Raw genomic sequence first — 19596 nt, 5'->3', positions numbered from 1 at the left:
CTTGAGGCGCGACGTGCATCACCGCATCACACTTCTTCTACGTTCCTGTTAAAAACCTGTGCCTGGGAGCACCGTGCACCCAAATCTTTTCTTCGCCCGTCTCAAAGCACGCCAGGGACAATTACCCGCACACGTCAGGCAGTTGGTACTTCTGCTGTTTTTTCTGCCAGCTACCACTGCGCAGAAGTTAATTAATTACAGACCAAACCGTATGCTTCAAAAAGAGCAAACCACAGCCCAGAAATATTTTTAAGCCATAAACTGGGGAACTTTCAGGTATGGCGGTGTATACTGAGATTTTATAGGAATGATTTAATGAATATTAGAACATATTTTGTACTGCATTGTTTAGACTCAAGAAGGCATAAAATCTGTAACACCTATTTATCATGCAGCTATTTTAATGTAAACATTTGTCTATTTAGATGAAGTGTTTTCATTATTAAGCTAATTTCAACATGTTTCAGATAGACTGATGAGTTCGAAGCAGAACACTTGCTGATGAGAAACGAAATTCTGTCTCAGCTCAGCCTGCTGTCAGATACATCTTCATTAGTTTTTGTCATTCACCGATGGCAAATGCTCCATAAATGAGATGACGATCAGGTCCGCCTTGATAACTTGCCTTATCTCATTAGTTTTCACATCAAAGTTAATCAGCAATGTGAATTGTAATTGCTGGAAGAGACAATGCAATAGATCACTGGGCCTTTTTTTTCTGTATGGCATCTTGAAACATCAGCAGGCTGGTGTGAGTAGATAGGCTCAGAAAGAAAATGATGTGGAAAGCATAATAAGCAAGCTGCTCAGAATTAATGAGCTTACCCAATAAGAAAAGAATAACCAATCAATGTGAGTTGGGCAAATATAATTTAGGAATAATTGCTTGATTGGTTGTCTATAGTAGACTGATTTGACCACACACAAGGATTAAGAATTAAGATGTCAAGGCAAAAAATAATTTGGCAACTGAGGGCATGTAATTTTTTGTTTCCTTTCCTTTATGACTGAAAGAGATTGCTGTTTGATATGTTATTCCCCAAGAATGAAAACATTAGACACAGGCTGTTTTCTTTTTTCTTTTTTTCTTTTTTTTTTTCTTTCTTTTCCTTTCTTTTATGCTTCTTTTATAATACAAACTCTTTCAAACCTCAGTGGGGATATTTCAGTACAGGACATTAAAAAAGAATAGAGTTTAAAAAAAAAAATCCAAATGTTTTCATTTGTAAGCGTTGCATTGAAAAGGGATGCAAGTTGAAGGTGCTGTGCAGAAAATGTTTGCTTCCTGCAAAATGATGTGCTTGGGTGTTTGCAAAACACAGCAATTATTTGGTCCAAATCTGAAAAGCAATTCTTGCGGTAGGCATGCTTTTAATATAATTTTCCCTACAGCCATTCACCAATTAGCAAAGAACCCTTATATTCTTCTATCTAAACTATTGGGAAGGTTCAGCCAGAAGGTAAATTTGCTTTGATCTACATTACACCTAATTGAGTCACCACCAATGTCTCTATCCCAACATCAAGAAATGTGAAAATGTTAGATTATTTCACTGGGGATTAAACCTAATTTTCGCGTGTTCTGCATTAACCTATTAGGCTGACTCATCTGCATTGCTAATACGGCTCAGGCAGCTGTCACCGCTAAAGAAAAACATGATCATGCAATCCTTGAATGAATGATTCCAGCTCTGATTAGTGTTAGTGAAGTTAGCTGAGCCCCAGTGATAAGGAAGGAAAATTCCCAGGTTGCCAATAGCTTTGAAAATTATCAGACTGTGGGCAAAAGCGCACCCCTGACTGCAGGCCTCTGTCCAAGCGTGCACCAGGTGACATTATTTAGAGCCGTCTTTTTCGGCTAGCTGGCATCGGCGCTGCAGAAACGCGCCTGTTTCTTTCAGGAGGCCAATGCCACGGGTGCATATTAAAATGCTAATGGCAAACCACCTGAAAACAACCTGAAATAGGAGGTGACACGTCTTCCCCCCTCTCCACTCTGGTGCCTCAGCCTTTGTTCCTAAAGGGCATTTCTAGAAGTGAGCGGAGGGGAGCAGCCGCCAGAGGTGCCGGGCGGGCGCAGCTCATGGCATGTGGGCACACATCCCACCCCACCCCACCCCACCCCATCCCCACCACACACTCCTCGTGAGCGCCCGGGTCCTGGTCGTGGTAGGGGCCGCAGGGAGGGCACGAGCCCCTGGCTGTCCCTGCAGCATGGCCGCACCGCACCACATTGCTCTGCACCGCACTGTTCCGCACTGCTGCGCTGCGCGCTCCTGCCCATCCCTACTCTTTGTTCGCGTTGTGGCAGGCGCTGCCATCATCTCAGGCCGCTGCTCGCTTCTTTCTGCCTGTCAGATTTAAATAGTTTAAAAAAAAAAAAAAAGCAACAATGACACAGCCCCTTGAGATGTGAAAAATTTTGGAATGAGTTAGCCTCCTAGCAATAGAGTGAGGAGCCAATTTAATCCGATTAGTACCTCCCAACAATAGATGCTCCTCACCCATTGTGGACAGAGGCTTTCACTTTATTTGTTTCTATTAGCCAAGAATCTGAGATACCAGAAAAGTGGAATTTTGCCCCTGCCAGATCGCTTCAGACAATCAACAAAAAAACAAATTGAGGAAAATAGTCTAATGTGTCAATATTTATCTTCTTGCCCTAATTGTCTGCAGAGAGGACTTGTTGAGCGTGCAAAGTTTGCGGTGCCGGTTTATCTCTGTGCTCTTGATTCTCCCCATTGTATGGATATAGAGGCAGCTACTCACAATGTAGTGATGTTTAAGAAGGGCAGTAACTGCAGAGGCATAATAGAGGCATTTTAATGGAAAAAGGCTTGCATTTGTAGACCAAGCTGCAATGCTTGATAGAAAATGTAAAAAGGCTTTAAACTGATATATATATATATTTATATAAATTTACAATTTATTTGTGAAAGCACTTGCACAATCCCCATTGAATTTGATAGCAAGAAACTCATTTTCAAACACTTCTGAACACCTCCTCCTCTCCTCCAGACTGTGATATTGATGTGATTTACTATTAACAGCATAAACCAGTGCCACTGGTGACCACCCTCCTATGCACACAGCCGTGGCAAAGCTTTGGCAGCCAGTTCTGCTGATGGGCCATGCTGCGCCGTGACCGATGGGCTGTGCGGAAAGACACGGCACACAAGGGCATAAAGGAAAATACCAGCATGCATCACCGTGACGTTCAGGATGCTCACGAGGTATGGCTGGAGGGGAGTGCTGCAGGGTTGTTAGGGTGTGTTGCCACCTTTTGCTGCAGGGAAGAGCAGACCCATGCCACCTTGTGAGGTGCAAGGGGGGAGCTTTAATACTGTGGGTCCTGCAAGAGCTGTGGATGGAGATTTTGTCCTTCTGGCCCCAACCCTTCAGAGAAATCATTGCTTCATTGGCTCCATGGGTGGGCAGTCAGCGCACCTGCAAGGGTGGGGGCCATGCCCCACCTGGGGCCCGTCTGCCTGGGAGAACAGGTCAGGGTGAGAGGCTCCCCAGCGCTACCCCAAAAAGCTCCGCCAGCAGGTTCTCTCATCCCAAAACAGGATTTTCCCCACCTCTGCTACAGTGATTGGCTCCAGGTGTGGACCAAGCAAACACAGGAGGTGGCTGCTGTGCAGAGTAAGTGTCCACATGTAGAATATTCTGGAACAGGTATTTCACTTTAAATTCACGCCCTGTCTTATTCCGGAATATTTCTCCTGTATAGAGGAGCACTTAGCTGGGGTCTCTGCTTGCTGCCATGCTGGTGATAAGATGGATTGGCTGATCTAATAGGTCTTTTCAATCTCTGATTTTGAAAGCTAAGATTGGGAAATTAATTTCAGAAAGGTCAAAACAGAGCAAGGCTATCCTGCTGCTGTGTGATGGATCCTATTTTTTTAAAATCTATCTATTGAAGAAAAGGTTAGTTATTCAGCATCCTGTAAAAAAAAAAAAAAAAAGAAAAAGAAAAAAAGAAAGAAACCAAGCAGAGGGAATACAAAAAGTGTATAGATCTGCTGACCCATTCGCAATCTTCAGTTAATGAAAATACCATGGAATAGGAGTGGTAAGAGCCCGCTGCTCTGGGAGGCGCTGACCCCGCCGGCTGATGGGAGCTGAATGCTGTCAGCCTTCAAACCCTCTCTGATCACAATGATGAACGCTGGCACAAACGGACCAAGCGACTTAGAAGCAGCAGCAGCAGCAGCGACCACCTTGCTAGCTGCCCCAACCCTGCGCTGCCTTGTGCTTTCGGATGCTGCCACCAAAAGCTGCTGCGCTGTGCCAGGTCTGCCCCCACTGCGCTGTCCTTGGGTTTTTAAGAGTAATTTCCAGGAATGCTCAGCAAATCCCAACATTAACTTAACGGTAGAGCTCGAGGTGTAGGCTTGCCAGAATCAGACGGCGGCTTCGTTCTGGGTTTGCTCAAAGTCACTGAGGGGTTTTGGAAGTTGTGGTATATGCTGATGGAAAGCTGAATGTATTTTTCTCATTGAAAAATATGCTCCACAAAAGAAAGAGAAGGGAAAAAAAACAACAACCAGAGTTCAGGTAGATAATTCTCTTCTCTTTACCTGTTTCCTCCCAACATACAAGCCAAAGAGTAAAATTTAAAAATAAACTGCTTCATTTTTTAAAAAAATAGAAAATCTTGGGGACAGAAAATTGCATGCTTATGGTGGGTGGTGGAGTGGATGGGGGGGAATCACTTCTTAGAAAGAAAAGAGATTTGTGTTTTTTTTTTGGTTGCTTGCTTGACTTTTCCTTTTCTCCTGGTGTATAGGAATAAGGAAGCTCACGCACAATAGTTTACTTCTTAATCATAAAAGCTAAGATGTGCTACCTCCCCTTACCCTGGTGCCAACTTCTGCTGTTGAAGAAACCTTCTAATTTACCCTCAGCAGATAAATTAGAAATCCATGTTTTTATTGTTGAGCCCCTCACTGGAGACATCCAGCCATGTGCAGGGCTGGGCTGCGGGTGCGTTTTGTTGGCGCCTTGCTTCTCTGCTTCCTGAGGCTGGGAACGATTTTAATTTTTTTCTTGATTCATGCTGGGGCTTGTAAACTGTTGCCTCCTGCATACTGATTGTTAATGATGCGAGGTCTGTGTTGCTTCACGTGCCTCTCCCGTCCTGTGTGTGCAGATGGAGGTGCAGGGACCAAGCTGCAGCACACATCGGGAAGGCGCTGGCGGAGTTTCCAGTCCCGGGGAACCAAGTGGCAGTACTGGCGCTGTCTGGGCTGGCCGTGGGGCTGGCCTTGCGCCGCACGCTGCGCTGCAGGGGTTGTGGTGTTGGGGAGCAGGCAGAAAGTAATCACCAATGATGGGAGTCTGGGGGCTGACCGAGACCCCTCGTACAGATGGGCAGCTCCAATTCCTCTCTGCAAGTGGCATGGAGGGGCTGTGGAGGCTGCTGGCCATGCACTGCTTGGTGTGTACCTGCTGGGGATCTGTCAGTGGAAAAATGTTTGCAAGCAATGTGGGAGTATTGCCAACACCTCCCGCTTTGTTTCAAAGCAAATTCACTTTGATGGGGCTTAAGCCAAATTAAGCCATTATAAATGGAAACATTGTCTGTCTTGTGGTTTGTGCTGGTTTTCCAGGCCAGTAAACAGCAGCCTGAGTTTATTTCTGCTTGAGATTTAGATGTCCATTTAAAGTGCAAATACATCCTTTTGGTTTTCTGAAACTGCATCGCCAGAACACCAAGTGGTGGAGACAGCGAACTGGCTGCCAGTGTGGCACGCTCTTCTGTCCCGTGACACAGGCAAGCGAGGTGCTGGGGGGGAGAACAGTGGGATGTGCGTCTGGACACAGCAGGGTGCTTTTACATGATGGGGATCTAAGCGTCAGGTGAAACTCTTATGGGAAAGAGGGTCTGGAAGAAAGGTATCTGGGAAGCTGATGCAAAGAGCAAGAGGATGTTGCAGTTTGGATAGTGGTGTCTGATGAGCAGTGGCAGCTAAAGTGAAGGGCGACACTTCCAGAACGAGGGATGCACCTTCTCCATTTTGCTAAGGACAAAGTATAAGCATCGACCTGGCTCTGCTCTGAGCAAATCAAAGGAATTACATTGATCAAAAAATGCTTCCCAAATCATTAATTCAGTGTGTGCATGTGCAGTCACCTGCCTGCACGTATGCTCCAGTACATATTCACGTTTCATGCATTACCCTGCCTGACGTTCACCCCTTCTACATCCCCGTGGTGACACACAGGTACATTGTAGATCCAGCACGCCTTTACGGGGGAGAGATGGGCTCACTACTCAGGTACCAGCTGGAGGGCTGGAGCTGAGCTCTACTAACAGCTCTCAGCCATTCCAGTATGGTATTTCTACCCACCATAGCTCAAGCTACAGAAGATGATTTAAGGCCTCTGTTTGTTGTTTTGCACACTGCTCTTGAGGTAGGATCCTGTCTTGAAAACTGAGGCACAGTAATGCTAATTAGTACACTAATCTTCTCGTGTTTCTATAATTCAGTCTCAAACATGGACAGGGCAATCTTGCTTTCAAGTTCACTCTTTACAGACAGATATCGAAAGCATATATATTTGGGTTTGTACCCATATGGTAGCATCCTTAATATACATTATTAAAACTCTCCATTTCTTGCTCTTGCAGTTTCCTGTTGCTTTGTGCAATCAGTTATACAAAAACAATTAAGCGATACAGGGAAAAATAAACAAATATCTCCAGTTGAGGATTATGTTAACAAGTTCAGTAATAAATGACAATTATTAGTCAATATATACGAATGACTTAATTCTTTTAACACACTAGGCAACACTGGAGATAAAGTATAACTTGGAAAATTGGTTGCATATTTCATTCTGAACAGGAGATGCGGAGAAAAATGTCAGAACAAGCAAACACATCTGGCTCATTAACGTGGTATCTTTTCCCAGTAAAGAATCTCAAGCAGATTTGAATGGACACCAGAGCATCTCCATAAATCAGATTTAGCTCCCCACAGAAAGTGCTGTGGAAGCTGCCAGGCATCAGCTAACCTGTCCTTTACAGTGCTACTCTTCGCTGCTAATTCCAAACACATTGGAGCAATTCATATGTAAAGATGTTCCTATAGCCCCAAATGCCTCCTGCTTCCCACACCCCATACTGGCATTAGGCAAGAACTAATCCTCTGGCATCCAATGAGAAGCAGGAACTCAAGTCTGGAAGGAGAAAAGTTAATGTTTTACCAATTTACGCTGTGTGTTGGCTTAAGTGGAGGAGTCCTTCCTCTGGGGAGAGCTGAGGGCCACACACAGCACAGGAGTGGCACACGTGTGCGCTGCCACGTATGCAGTACAGCATGGGGGGCATGCTGCTGGCACATGTGGGGTGCTGCTTGTGGGGGAGACCTTTCCTAACTCATGCTGTAGGGCTGTGAGTGCAGCCCAGGGAGCCACCAGTGGATTTTTCCTGGTTGTTGACAAGCCAGTATCTTGTGTCCTGCAGCACGACCCTGACTTGGCACGAGGGCTGCACCCTTCCTGCTGCTCCAGCAGCTGGGGAAGGAGGGTGGCCGTGCCTGGCATGAAAGTAGGATGGCAGACAGCAAGGCGGTTAATCTGAAAAATGACGACTTTTTATATTATTTGTGACCCAAATAAGTACCTTCTTCAGCAGGAGTGTCCAGCCAAATGCTATTGGTTTCCCAGGTCTGTACGCAATGCCAAGGGGATGTTGATTTGGATTGTGAACACTAAAAAAGGAACTTTTCTCCACAGCAGGGCCTAGGCCAGCATCCCACTGAGTTAGTCTGGTGCCCGAGAAAGTGCTGGATCAGGAGATGTGGAGCCCTAGGTGCAGCCACTGGCTCACCGCAGCTGCAAGGGGCCCAGGCTGTCTGGACTCTGTCTGGTGGGTGGTTTCGTGCGTTGATACACACCGTGCTTCAGCAGCATCATCCCTGCTCAGCTTCCTCAGCTTGATTTGTTGTGGTGTCACGTCAGCACAAGGACCGACAGCAATCCCTTCGGCCATGACTGGGCGATCAGAGAGGGCACACGGCAACACCTTGGCTGAAGTAAGCTCCTGCTTCCCCTGCAGCATGCTCACAAGGTTTTGCGGAGCTTCGGTTAGCTGGAAAAGCTCTGCTTTTCCACAGTAAGAGCATGTTTTGCATAAAAAAGAAGGACACGGTTACTTCTTTAGGGACCTGGCTTTAAATTTCCTTAGGTGTTTGAAAATGTTCATGCAAGAACATTAACTCAAACCTGACAAAGGGTGAGCGCTGCTAGTTGGAGGCAGGATGCTTTTTCCCCATGTGAATCAGAGACGTTGACTCTGTCAGCGTGGGAAACTGAACTTTTTCCTCCTTCACTGTGGTGACATGGCCAGGACTGCTGCAGATCAGAAACTTTCCAGTGTTTTTGGTCCCTGCACATTATTTTTAGAAAGACCTGGTGGGATAAGTGAGCAGAGTTCTCATATGTTGGGGTTTGTGCCTGTAACTTCCAGGGGAGTTTTGCCCATTTCCTGATTTTCTTCCCATATTTCAGTCAGTCAACCCTTACTTGAGAGAGGCATTTCATACTTAGGCTCAGACTTGCAGAGGCATTTCAGGTTTTATAGCCTCCTGATTTCTTTTTTATTTTTTCCCAGGTGTCTTAGACTTCTGTGCATTCAACCACTGCTTAGAGGTAGCATTTACGCAATGATCTCAGATTAAATATGTGTTTGTAGCAAATATACATGGAAAAGCACAGTCCTCAGTGTGCAACCCCCAGCAAGAGGTGGGGGCTTGCCATCCCAATAAGAAGGAGGATGGTAAAGGCAAGTACTGTGCATTTTGGGAACAGAGAAAAGAACGGGAACACCGTGGGAGGAGTTGTTGAAGCGAAGAGGCCGTGCTCTCCCCGGGCAGAGGATGCAGGTAGCATCCCTGGCTGTGGGGCTGCTGCATGCAGCGCGGGATATTAACCCTGGGTGGATCCCGGCAGCGCCAGGGGAATAGCTCTAAACCCAATTTAAATAGGGGGGGGGGCTGAACATTTATTAACATCTAATCCTGTTAAGATTTTCTACACCATATGTCTGAGCAACAGAACATGTGAAATGTGTACTAATTACTCCTGCTTGTGTCATGTGTGTATATTTTATATGCAGTCCCTGACCTTTTTGTTAATAACTTCACATTATATTCATTGACCTGAAACAAATTGAATTCAGTGGCACTCACTCAAGAATTGAATTACATAGTCTTCTTAATTGGTCTCTTATTTAAATGTGGAAAAGTAACAGTTTACCACCTGTAATTTTTTTTTTCCTTAAGAAATTCCTCTGGAGCGTGTGCCCGCCCGCCGGGGTTGCGTTGTTGGGGAATTATCAGGGAAAACCTGAGCCCTGCGTGTGGCAGAGGAGGGAAGCCGCGTTGTGTGGCTGCCCCGTTGCCTCCCAGCGCCCCTCCGGGGGCTTCATGCACCCCAGCGCAGCCCCCGTGCGAGCAGCCCAGTCCACACGGGGCAGGCAGTGGCTGCTGGCGCTCTCTGCTCTGTCTGTGCTATTCCGACGCAAAGTTAATTGCCAAAGCTGCGAAGGCGAGGCTTACTCCTTACTTACTATATTTAACTTAAAAATGCAAATGTTATTAGTGTCCCGATCATTGATAAGAGTGCCTTTGTGCCATGCTTTAACCTCCATTAGGGAGGATTATGAGAACATCGCCACATTGGCATTTTATAAGTGTCACTATGACAGCACTTGCTGCACAAATGCCTGGCTGTCACACTGAGGTTTATCACCAGGTTTTTTCCTCCGAATGCAGACTAATAAGCCCAGAAATTACAATTGCCTCCCTGCCGAATCTGTGATAGGCGGAAATAATGATATCAGTGCCCTGCTAATCTCCTTGCCTCCGCGCTTGGCACCATCCTATTGAGTCACCTGTCATACGCCGCTTTGATGAGGCGAATTCAATCTCTCAGCTATAATGACAATGGAGCCATTTTAATGTTTGGAAATGATTATGTGAAGGTTTCTCTTTGCTCTGTCTTGGCAAGCAAACCAGGTCAGTGTTCAGTCTGTGTCTCCTGCTGCTGCTAACGACTTGGAAGGAGCCGGGCTGTACTAAGTGAATATGCCAAGTTATTAGAAATGAGACGCCAAAGGCAGCTTCCGGGGTGGGGGGGGGGGGATGGGGGGGGCAGGAGGAGGGAGGGGTGCTTCTTTTATTTCCTTTTTCACAGCAAAACCCAAACCCGAGGAGATGCTTCATATGCACGAGCCACTCGCACGCCTGCGTGGCATGGCCACACGCACAAAGCAGTGCGAGCCTCATGGCCAAGCACAGCACCCTTAGTGCCTCTGCACAGACACCCCACGGCCCCTGCTCACCCCCACAGCTCCGTGGTGTCATGGAGCTCCTATGTTCATCCTGTGACAGCTTTAAAATAAAAGGCGATCCTTAAAATAAAACAATGAAAGAAACCTATTCAGAGCTGTGGATAGACCCTCCTGTCTGCTCATGGGTTGGGCTGGTGGATGGGAAAGTTTCCTGCTCTGATGACAGGGGAGCAGTGGGGGGCAGGCTGGGCAGGGACAGCCCCACCAGGCGCCCAGTGCTGCCTGTGTCACCCCAGCTTATCTGAACAAGTTCTTGTGGAGAAAGTGAATTTCTCTCCTTCTCAAATGGGTGGCTCTCTGATTTCAACAGTTTCTGAACCCAGGCTCGCCCTAGACACACAGTGTGTTTCCTTTACACATGAACTGAAAAGCTTTTTTTTTTTTTTTTCTTCTTCGTTAAAAGGAAAATAACTGCATTTCTTACAGGGGAAAGGCAGCAGGGTGAGGGGGATGCTCTGGTGCAGCTGCAGTGGCTGAGGCCCCTTCCCACCTGTGCTCTGGCCACCAGGTACATGCAGCTTGGCCCCTGCTCTGCCATGCTCCCACCTCTATCCCCTCTCATCGGCAGGGTCTGCGTCCACCCTTGGACAAGCCCCTGCTCCTGCAGCCCTGCTCCCACTGCCTCTCCTTCCTGCCCAGCCCCAGTGGCACTGAGATGCTTTAGAAGCATGTTCTCATGCACATGTTGCATGTGATCTGTCATCTTGCTTACAGCTAGTGGAGCCAAAAATGTACATTCAGATTCGTAATACCTTGGTAACTTGAATTGCTGTCCTTGCAGAGGGCTCCGGGGCTGTGGTACACCCTGCGGCTGGGCTCTAAAGCACGCCCCGAGGAGTCTGTGCCCTGCAGCCATCCCAAACACACGCAGCCCACCGGCTCCCCAGGGGCCAGGTCCCTCCCAAGCCTGCAGCTGCCTCCCCATGCCGGGTCGGGCCTGGCCAGGGCTTCATCGCATGTGGTTGCCAGCACTCGAGACACTGCACCGACTGCGTGCCCGGCATTGCTGGGAGTCCTCCTCACCCCCTCCCAGCTGGCGCCGGCCGCTGGGCTGTTAGTGCTTATTAATACAACATTAATTTTCTGAAATCTTGACCAACTCTTTGATAAGGGAGGAATAAAGAAGCAGAATTTCAGATGTCAAGCTTTTATTAATGAAAGTGTTCAAGGCCATCTCTGGATGGATATTACAGGCTGCTTTCACTGTGCTCTTCAGTTTATGAAAAGCAATTGTTTAGCTGTATAGAGAGTATAGAGCAGAATCAAATTGACCTGCATGATACAGAAAGTAGCACTGAGCCCATTTAACTAAGGGTCCTTTGAAAGAAATCTTTTTTATTATAGATGAGTGCTGAAATTATTTCAAGGAAGTGATTATCTGTCTAATAATTTTAAATGCATGAGCGGCTTCAGCCCATAAAATTAAGGCAGAGCAAGGCAGTGTGCTCAGAGAGGCGCTCGGCACACGAGGACACGGGCAGCCCTGCCTGCGTTGGGGGACGCTGCTGGCAGGGGATGCAGGGATGTGCCGGTCACCGCTGTGGAGCCCACGCATGGGGCCTCGGCACCGCCATGCGGCCCCGTGTCTCCCCAGTTAAGGCCAGCAGCCTAATTAGGGCTGCGCCCCGCTGCAGCCGCCCCGTGGGGGCATATCAAAGCCTGCATGGGGAGCGCATAGGGGCAGCGCATGTTCAGCGCAATTACCGAAGTTAAGAAAACATCCCTGTAATTAGCCAGGCAACTCTAAGCACAAGGAATGGAAATTAGTCACAGTGCAATAAATTAGTTGGTGCATATATTATGTGCCGCCAGCACCCCAGGGGCCTCCTGTTTGCAAGGCTTTGGTTTGCAACCCCATGCCTCTCAATAAAGCATTCATCCCTAGGTGATTATGTTCCAGTAAAAGGAGTTTTTAACTGAATTACAAATTTTCTTTTCTAATTCTTTTGTAGGCAGAATTGGGATCCCTCACTTTTTTCTTTTCTCTCTCCCTTTTTTTTTTTCCTGACAGTGCAGGGAGCAAAGCCACTTCCCTCCCCCTTCAGCTAATAATTAATTTTCAGCTTTTCAGGGTGCTTCAAGACCCTGCATTGTTTGCTTTAATTAGGAGCAGTAGTTAAGGAACTATTTTTGAAATCACTCCCCACTTTTGAACTATTTTAGCTGGCGTTTCTTTACTGGGGGAAGGAAAGGGAGGTGCGGGGGGGGGGAGGAGGGGGCAAGCAGGAAATTGGACTGTAGCAGCACATAACATTTGCATCAAAATAATACAGCCGGCAACAGAAAATCACAATCACATCACTCAGAAGGAAGGAACAGAATACAAATTAAAGGAATAATGTAAATTTTTTGCCATTAAGCTTCAATGACCATTTGAAATGGTGCAAGGCACAAAGGTTTTGATGAGCATCATCCAGTTTGATTATTCATACTTGTGCTTCTGCTTGAATTAAAGTAGGAGTGCTAGAGCCTGTTAAAGCAAAATATTTGAATTGGTAGTGAACCCTCACCTTTACTTGCATCCATTTACTTTTCAAATGAATACCAGATAAGTTAGTGCATTTTATAATCGGCCTGTTTTCCAGCGAGTGCTGTCATTACATGCCAATTTCTTTTAGAAGTGCTTCCTAAGAAACATTAAATACTCACAAACAAGGCTCTGTCCATCACCAGCAGCAATCCATGAGCAGACCCAGGGCTTCGTGCCCTCCCTGCCTGCCGCGTGCTCGCCCGCCTCGTTAAGCCCAGCTCATTACCGGCCCAGCCACGCGGAGCTGCCCTGTGAGCGCCCGGACACTGCTAGTGCAGCTGTACCCTGCCTGCCCCTGCGGTTCATGGGGGCTTGAGTCCTTTCTGTATGAAAAGCAGTTTTTAATTAAATTTTTTTTTTTTTTTTAGCCAATATCACCACCACGACCCCAGCCTGCGGAGGGGATGTCTGCAGGAGCCGACCTTTGCAGCATCACCAATGTTACCCTGCTCTGGTGCATGCCATGAAGGGATGGAGATTGCTTTCCAGAGGGGAAAAGTGGTGGGGAAGGACAGCACTTGGCACAGCTCTCAGGTGCTGGGTTGCAAATAATGGTCACTGCGTAGAAAAAGCAAGGACAGACAAGGAAAGACTAAAAGAGGTGGCGAGACCTGTCCCAGGACACCTCAACAAGGGCCTAATGCCGACCGGCCTGAAGATGCTGGCAATTTTGCCGTTTGCAGAAATGAGAGCAAAACTGGCCAGATGTTTGCTAAATGTGAAGTGAGAAGACACAACAAGGTTTTAAAACTGAGCCTTTTGTAAAGTAAACATATTTTAAGATAACTCAGTCTTCCTTTAAGAAAAAAAGAAAATCAGAGGTGAGATTTCAGGTTGCTCACATGCAAATACTGGCTTTGGATAACGAAGACGAAAGTGCCCTGGAAGTTCAGTTTTAGGTGTGCGGGTGTGCGCAACAAGGGCTAAAAGATCGCGCCAACTTACCAACAGTGTAGCTCAGCCCTTGGTGGAAAGTTTGAGAGGCAGCCCCAGGCAGGTGACTCATTTAGCTTTCTCAGGGCATTTAGGGAGTATGCACACCTCCAAAAGGACCTTTGGCATCTATTGTTGCTGCTCATTGTTGTCCATGTACACTGTGAATCTAAAGCCTCTGGTGGAGACCAGAACACAGCCTTTTGGCTTACTTGGGCCCCACGTCACCTTCTTGGCTCCCTGCAGCTGTGGGGATGCTTTACCCTGTCTCACTGAGGCATTCTGTAAAATCCCATTTATGAAATAGAGGGGGAAAAATCAATGCAACTACACAGGGAAAACAAACAAACCTCCGTTTGGGCAATTTTAAAGCAATTCATCACAAGCTAAGGAAGGCCAGGTTATTTAAATGATAAAGGATGTTGAATGAATGCATGCCTTTGTCTCTGCTGTTTTTTCCAAGGTGATCTGGATTAAAACTGTGCTGTCAGGGTTAATTTTGAGCTGCTTCCCTTTTAATTTTTTTTCTTTTTTTTTTTCTTTTTTTCCGTATTGATGGGAGGTATGAGGGATGCAATGCCTGCAGCAACCCACAGGTCTCCGCAGATGCAAGGCTGCCCATCCCACCGCTGCCCAGCTGCTGCCCTCTCCACCCACACTGCCTGGGTGCTCCACTTCCCTCCAGCAAAGGATGCTCAGTGCACAGTGCTCTGGGCTGCAAGAAAAACAAACCAAAAGGCGGCAGTGAAGGAGTGGACATCTGCATCTCCCAGCCTGGAGACCAGGCCTGGTGACCTCTCGCAGCCCCACCAGTCCTGTTGATGCTCCGCTGAGGCTCTGGGCGCTGTGAGATGCTGAGCCTGCCCACGGTACCCAGCAGGTCCCTGGGGATGGGAACACAGGGCAAGATGGGAAAACCTCCAGGATGGGGCGGCCGTGGGAAGGGGCTCGCTCGCCGTCACCACCCATGTGCATGCGGAGCTGGGGAAAGCCACTAGAAGGGATCGCTCCCTTGGGGCGTGCTGCTCCACTTTATTCATCTCTACACAGTTTTATTCTCCCCTCCCTGTTTCTTCAGCTGCTTCTTCCCTTCCCAGCACATAAAAGCCCTGCTCTCTTTTTAGGGTCATCCTTGTCTTCCAGAAGCGAAGTCCCCCAAGTTGCCCGCTGCGTGCGTGTGGGCAATCACAAATTTATGGCGATGCTGAGGCCCTGGAGGGAGAAAGGCCAGCACATTTCTGCCACAAACCACTGCTTTCAGGGATCATCCCACTCAAGTGGCTAAGAAGAAAACTGCGCTGGTAGAAACTATTTTGTAATAGTCGAGAACTTTATAACAATGCAGTACCAACTGAGCTGATTTATTCTAATATGCCAGCATGGGGAATTGTTATTCACCAAAGCAGAAAATGGAGCTGGCTTTTCAAAGTGTTTAAAATCAAGCAGCTCTGAAGTCACCAGCCGATTATTTAGGTAATCTTTTGGTGGCCAGGCAATCACATTTCATTATGGGCAGTGCTACTCTGCAAATCAAATATTGCGTATTATCAAAACAACGCTGCACCCCTGCTGGCATGGTGTGGATGCTCAGCGCTTCACATCCTGTGGCTGCTCCCGAAGGCGCAGCGTCCTCTCTCCTGCATGGGGAGTGACAGCACTGGTGCCCCCGGGGCCAGCGTGAGGATGTCATCTGGTGCAGGAGGGTGGGAAGGTAATGCCTCCTCTTCCACCCCACCAGCCACATTAAAGTTTAACCCCACTTATCAGCTGCCTGCCAGGAAGCACCAGCTGATGGCTGTAAAGGTGCTGGTGCTCAGTAGGGAGATTGGGAGTGATGGGAGGGTGAGCAGGGAGAGGTGTAAGCATGGCAGCTTGGCTGGCAATGAGAGGAATGACATATGTTATGGATTTGCTCAGAGAGTAGGCACATCTGCCCCGGTTTGCTCTGGGAAGGAGGATGCGAAGGACTGTTTGACAAGGAGGGCTGGCAGCGCTGCCAGGGCGAGGGACGGGATGGCTGTGGGTGACAGCGGCCACCGGGCAGGGCTGTCTGCCTTCTGCTCCATGCCGCCAAGGAGCCATGCAGGGAAGGAGCTGCAGCCACGCACACAGGGGCTGGAGGTCAGCACTCCGCTTACATATCTGTGCCTGCGTGTTCGTGCGGCTACTGCACACACGCACGCGTGCCCTCGCCCTTCCAGTGCCATGGGTGTGTGGCAGGTGTGCGTATAGCCCAATGCTGCTGACATGCTAGGGAGAACCAAGTGCAACTTGTGAGTATGTGTGGTTTTTCTCAGACTTTTCACCCCAGTGGAGGTACAAGAGACAGCAGCGAACACAAAGGCACCAGCAGAAGGGAGATGCTCTGCTAACAGAGAGAGGCAGAGCTGGGGCAGCTCCTGCCTGCAGAGTATTTTTCTGGGAGGCACTTTTGGTGCTCGCCTCTGTTAGGTGCCACACGGGGCATCCCCAGGGACAAGTGGTGCCCAGGGCCCACTGCAGCCCCCTCTCCCCTGAGCCACAGGTGCTGGCCAGCCTGGAGCAGGCTGTGACATGGAGAGCGTGGGCAGAGAAAACCTCTGAAATGCACAGAGGGGCCAGCCGCAGCTAGCACAGGAGGAGGTGGCAGCAGTGACTAGCCACTGGTTCAGACCAGCTTTATTTCCCTGAGGCAGACCTGAGGGGGGAGAAGTGATCCGGAGCCTGAGTGATTTCTCCATCCCCAGTTATTTTGAAGGAAAGGGAAAGGACAGGATTTACAAGCAAGCCTGAGTATTGTGCTGATGTTGCTACCAAAAAAAAAAACAAAACCAACAGCTGAGGAGTGCTGTCAGGGAGAGAAGAGAGGGCTGATGAGTGCACTGCTGTGGGCTGAGGGATGTCAGTGGGGAGCCCTGGGAGCACCGCTGGTGGCGTTTCGCCTGGCGGGGGTTTGCCGTGGGGTGTTCTGGTGCCTGGTCCCCCAAAAGTGCTCCCTGCCCAGGCTGGGTGTAATCCTGGGTCCTCGCCACAGCTCCTCTGGCAGGTGCCATCCTGTGGAGCAATGTTTTGCAGTTACTGGACACCAGCTCACCCGCACGCTCAGCAGCCGTCATCGCACAGGCTTTGTCACTCCACTTTCCCCAGAGTACCTCACGCGGCTGAAGTTGGTTTATGCGATAAATGGGCTGGGTTCAAAAATATGACTTCTCTGAACTTCCTAACCTTACACGAAAGGGAAGGATTCCAAGAGCAATGGATAAAATTCAATTAACTGAGATGACAGAAAATAATCTACTAAGCGAATACATCAGGCAATTGGGGGCTTTCATACCTTTCAAAAAGGAAATAACCTATTTCTTTCCTTGTTATCTAATGACACAGGAGTTTATTTCTCTAGAAGCAGTTACAAATCTACCTAATGGGGCCTAAACGCTGTTGCCAGGCAATTAGGGTTTTTATTGTGTGGCTAATTCTTTCATTTCCGTAGCTGGTGATTGTCATTACCAAATGCCGCCCTCGCAAGCTGCCCCCTCGTCAGGGAGCCTGTGTTTGCCTGTGCACGCACATGTGTGTCTGTATGCATGTCCGCATGTAGGCACACATGCTTGTTTGTTTGTACACATATACATGTCCGTGGTGTAGTGGAAGCAGGCTCTGGCTGAAGCATGTTATTAAGCCTTTCAAGGAGAGCTGCTCCAGCAGCAAACTGGCATTTTGCTGTCAAAATGCTCCCCCTGAAGCAGGCAGAGCCCCAGAAAGATAAGGTTTTCAGGGGGGGTGCCAGTTAGATGGCAACTCAATCAGCAAGCGGGTGAAATCATCGCAGGGAGCACGGGATGGGTGGCACGGCGCCTGCCAGTGCCTGATGTGCAACATGGGATCTGGGCAGCCTCTGCTGCCTGGGGAGGCGGTAAGGTGCTCTTAGGAGACCTGCTGGTGCGCAGCTATGGGGATGGCTGCAGGAAGGGTGGTGGAGGAGGCAAACAGGAGGCTGGGGAGCTCCCACTCAGGTGGGGATTCAGCCCCAGGGGAGCACCAGCAGGTGTTAACTGTGAGATTATTTAACACTCCTTGACAGGCTGCCTGGGTTTGAGCAGTTGGGCTTCACGCAAGGTACGGGAGTAAGTGATCAGGGCTTTGCTGGGGGGAGCATGCAGCCCCCAGGAGCTGGTGTTGGGAGTGCTGTGGGTCGTGGGGCTCTGGCTGCGCACTGGTGACAGCAGGGAGCTTGCTTTCTTGGGAGCCAACAGGCTTAAACATAATAATCTTAAAACTCTTGGGCCATATTTTTTGCTTGCTGCCTGGGTAGCTGTACAGGACTGTCACCCAAGCATGTGTAGTTTTTGTTCCTTTTTTTTTTTTCTTCTTTTTTTTTAAAAGAAGACCTGAGTTTCCCAGGAAGCCCTGTAGTGGCAGCAGGGGATCTGGGGAGAGCCCACATGACCCTAGGATGCATCCCAGAGATGTCAGGGAAGAGGGGACAGGGCAGGGTGGGGTTTTTGGAGCTTGGGGTCCGAGCTATTGACAAAGATGATTGGAAATAATCCTCTAAATCGGTACTAGGGTCACACCTCCTCTGTAAGTCTTTATTTAGGAGAAGTCTCCTTTTCCATGCTGTGGGCTGTAGCAGCTCCTTTAGAAAGTAAATGCATAGGACTGTTAAGTCGGCGGATTATATGGCCATCACTCGTGCATACTGAGTCTGCTTAGCCTAAACCTTCCTGAAGCCTTCATTAAAAAATGAATATCAATGTTCAGTGCATCTGCAACCCGCCAGCCTGGGCCGCCCACAGGCAGGGCCATCGAGTATCCTTCTGTCTGTCTGTCCCTGAGCATCCAGGGGTGATGGTTGCAGGGGTTCAGGGCCAACCTGCACTTGGCCCCAAAAATGACTGTGGGGTGTAACTGTGCCCTGGGGGCCCCAGCTGCCACCAGCTGCCCTGCAAAGGCAGGGCAGTGAAGATCAGGTGTGTGCAGCATCCCACAGCTTTCACACAGTGCTTACAGCTGCATTATCAGCTGCAACATTTTAATATGCCCAGGTAAACTAAGAGTGTGCTTAATTTCTTATCAGGCATTTTTTTAATTGGGGGACTTTCTTTTGTGAGAATTTTTGTTTTGTGTTCTTTTGTTGTGTCAGTTTGCTGATAAAAGTACACAGTGGACTGCATTATGCTGTTAATTTTCCTTTTGGTATGCTTGCTACAATTACTTATTTTGTGTCTGATATATTAGTTATCCAATTTTCGTAAGCTGATTTTAAATATGTTACTGCGCAAACTCTTTTTACAGCCTGTGTGTCTTTTGATTATGAATGAGTGCAGAGATACATGCAGGAGTATTATTTATATAAAATATATAAGCAGGAAGAATCTTCATAAATCACAAAATGCTATTATCCCAGGGGTTCATGACAGCCATATCTTTTTATACTGAAAACCAGAATACATTAAACAGCACAGGCATTTGAAAGGGACGTTTCAAAAACTGTACAATTGCTCTATTTATTCAACTTGTTTATCACATAGCATTTAATATCTAAAGTCTGATTTACAAAAATAAATCTCGAAATTAAGGTTTAAGTAAAAATTTATTGAGCGAAGCTACTGTATCTGCCTGTGGTGGAGTTGTTTTATGGTCCGAAGAATATGGAAATAAACAAAGCAACCCTCAGACACGCAGGATTTAGCTGGAGCTATCTAAAATAAGGTGTCGGGGGGAGCCCCGTGCCTGTGGGGTGTATCCATGCCTGCTGTAGTGCTGGGATGGGGATCCTGAGCAGCCGAGC

This window comes from Cygnus atratus, chromosome 3 (genome assembly GCF_013377495.2).
Source record: "Cygnus atratus isolate AKBS03 ecotype Queensland, Australia chromosome 3, CAtr_DNAZoo_HiC_assembly, whole genome shotgun sequence".
Classification (NCBI taxonomy): Eukaryota; Metazoa; Chordata; class Aves; order Anseriformes; family Anatidae; genus Cygnus; species Cygnus atratus.
Note: the sequence above shows the minus strand (reverse complement) of the source record.